The sequence below is a fragment of the Drosophila ananassae genome (genome assembly GCF_017639315.1).
Source record: "Drosophila ananassae strain 14024-0371.13 chromosome 4 unlocalized genomic scaffold, ASM1763931v2 tig00000054, whole genome shotgun sequence".
Taxonomy (NCBI): Eukaryota; Metazoa; Arthropoda; class Insecta; order Diptera; family Drosophilidae; genus Drosophila; species Drosophila ananassae.
Genome location: NW_025319037.1, coordinates 7,010,702 through 7,013,913, shown reverse-complemented (window position 1 = coordinate 7,013,913; position 3,212 = coordinate 7,010,702). Strand labels below are relative to the sequence as shown.

The 3,212-nt window shown below is 43.0% G+C and overlaps 1 long non-coding RNA gene across 1 annotated transcript; it reads right to left on the bottom strand.

The window, feature by feature from the left end:
- Nucleotides 1–252: 252 nt before the first annotated feature.
- On the bottom strand, nucleotides 253–1,351 carry LOC116656390. Its single transcript, XR_004311355.2, has 2 exons — nucleotides 1,229–1,351; nucleotides 253–1,141 (listed from the first exon to the last, which is right to left on the bottom strand). It is a non-coding gene; the product is annotated as an uncharacterized LOC116656390 (long non-coding RNA).
- Between the last annotated feature and the right edge of the window lie 1,861 nt (nucleotides 1,352–3,212).

Sequence of the window (3,212 nt, the reverse complement as noted above, 5' to 3'; positions counted from 1 at the left end):
GAGGCCTCTGATGTCCCCTGGATGTTGGAATAAAAACTGGCCCAGACATTCCACCACTTTCCGCAGCACACAGTAAGGGTTTCTACTATGGCGTTAAAACCTTCTATAGTTTCGCCATTCCCTGTAGATGGTCCCCATAAGAATCTAGTGTCTTTTTATACAGCTAATAGTACGCCTTTCTAGGGTTTCGTACTGCTAGTTGAGAAAAGTTTTCAAATTTTACCATTAACTCAACGTATCGGTGATCTGGGAAAAAATGTTTGTCAAGGCTGGTGACTTCTCTTCTGTTCCTGACGATAAAGGTGGGCTCTGAGCCACCAGAAGCTTAAAGCTGAGGATAAAATCGAAAATTTACTCACTCCTCTCCTTTGTGTCAGAGCTTAAGGTGCTTTTTCGGCTCTAGCGTAACTCCCATGATCATGAGAATGAAGGCTGCTCTTCTCCTGGAACCTTTATAGGAACCTTTTTGGTGTGTGGAGTGAGACACTATCGGACCGCGGCTTTTCCTTAGGGACCGCACCGATTTGTGAGGAGCACGATCCTAAGGTCTGGCTTTGCATGCCGTTCGGAGGTCCCATAGTAGGTCCCGTTTTGGAAGTCGATGCCCAAACTTCCCTTCTTCACCGGCGCGACCAGCCTTTGAATGTTATCCCATTATTGATAAGATATTCCGGTTGATATAGGATATATTTTGAAACATCGGTTAGAGTTTGCCGATCCTAATGGGAATTTTATAATATAACCAATTCCTTGCAATTTTTTTTTTTGTTTTTTTGTTTATCCTATTGCTCCGCTTGGGAGCTTAGAGCATCCACAAGTGCATTCCACCGGACCCTATTCTGCCCTGTTCTCTTTTGCCAAGGTGATGTTATTGTCAGAGAGTTCGCGTAATGTTTGATCGGCGCCAGGTTAGCTTGGGGCGTCCCACTCTTCTGCTTCCTTGCGGGTTTCACTCCAAGGCCATCCTAACTATGCTGTCTCGTTCTTTCCTTAGTTGTTTTCCGTTGCGAGAAGCGGAGGGTCGTCGTCGGGTTGGTTGGGTGATTGTTTACTGATCTTGTGTTTGTTTCTGTAATCGCTATTTTTTCGGTCGATCCGGTGATTAGCCGAGTGCAACCTATCTCAGAAGTGGGGCTGCCACCTAACGACATCTGGGAATGCCGGTTTTTCGGATTTCATGCACATAATTATAAATAGAAAAAATCCAATGAGAACTTTCACTATTTACATCATATGCGCGAGCGCCGAAAAACTTGCAGGGCCATGCACTTGACATGAGTGGGGCTCGAACCCACGACCTCACGCTTAGCGAGCTAGTACACTAACCACTAGACTATGAGGCCCCCCTTGCAATACAAATTTAAATGACCAAAATTATAATACCCTCTGCAAGGGTATAAAAAGATTTAATCTTTTATGTTCAATAGGCGTATTTGCCATAGTTAATTTCCATTTCCGATCGTTCAATTGTATATCAGCTATTGGATATAGTTGGGCGATTCTTATGAATTGATTAAGGAGATTGGATCACATGGCTAAAAATAAAATCCATGGAAAGTCCCAACATTATAGATTAAAAAACTCCAAAGTTTGAACCACGATATTTCTGATCAATAAGTTATATAACAGCTATAGGATAAAGTCGACCGATCCCGCCATCACTTAGGAAAAACTCCCAACCCTCTGCCTTTTTAATGGGTTTGACTTCTCAAAAATTTCCGAGGACTCATTTACCTTCAAGAGGGCCATGTTTTACAAAAAATCCATTTTTTGAGGATGGTTTCTCTCGGCTGTGAAATGCAATTCGGTATCCGAAGGGCTGTAGAGAACTATCCAATTTCAATTCCTGATATTGTAACTTCGCTTCTCTATGGTTTCGTCTTTCAAGTTTATTAAAAAAGGAGACTAGATTACCGACATTTTCAATCATTTTCCATGCCTCTTCGACTCGCGCTTAATGCTTCCATTGCGCGCTTAATGCTTCCAGATGCGGTTTTGAGCACCGCCACTCGAGACACTCTATCTCGACCAAGGACTAGACTAATTCTCGCCAACGACCACTTCATAAGAGGTAGGTTCTCGTCCTTGACTAGAACCACATCGTTAATTGTCAAGGCAGAGCCGAACGCATGCCATTTGGAGCGCTGCTGAAAAAAGCTTACATACTCCTCCTGCCATGGGCTCAGAACGACTGCTGCAGAAAGAAACACTTTATCAACTGTGCATACGGTTGAAATTTAATCGAATACGGTTGACGAACCACCAGTCAAAAAATCGGCTGACGTTAGGACATCAAAGTCTGCAGGATCTTTTGAAAGAGACAACAAAGGCCTTAAGTTTATGACTGCGCCATAGTGACTCAGCAGAGTTCGTAGCTCATTAAAGCCAAGAACCGAGGATCCAACCGTTCGGTAAAAATGATGCTTTGCGGTTTTGATAGCCGCTTCCCAGAGTCCACCAAAATGTGGAGATCGAGGAGGAATAAAATGCCACTCGATAGACTCATGCACGCATCTGCCGGGTTCAAATACTTAAGAACATACCGCCATTCCATCGTTCTGGTCAATTTCTGCATTTTTGAATTTCGATTGGCGACGAAAACATTAAAGCGAGCGGGATTCTCTCGAATCCAAAACAGCGCCACAGCAGAATTGCCCCAGAAGAAATGCTTCCTAGCGTAGACCGAAGCTACTTCCGACATAAGTCGAGCCAGCAACTCTGCTCCAGATCACTCCAGTTTCGGTACCGTAACAGCTTAGAAGTGCGACTCGGGACTTTGAGTACCCTTGGATACGACATACACATACACCATATAGGGAATTCAGCAGCCTGCGCCATATTGAAGCTGAAACAAACCAGAGTGAAGTACTTGAGGAAGACATTAATCGTTAACCCAGTTAAACTTCTTACGGCATACCTTTGCGGACGGATACGATCCGTCCGGATAGGATATGATCCATCATACGAAATAATGATGTATGATCGATATTCTGGTATTGCGAAATATGTTCCTCGATTGACTGAGAACTGCATTACTTGTGGAGTTTCAAAGTTACATAAGGAAGACCTTATGCTGAATTTACATAAATATTCATTGGCACACCGTTCTCATATATATCAGTTAAACTGAGAGGAAAGTATAAATTATTGTGGAAATTGATTGTGAACAGTATATCGTTCCACTAGATTTAGTCTTCTAGATCTTTTGATTG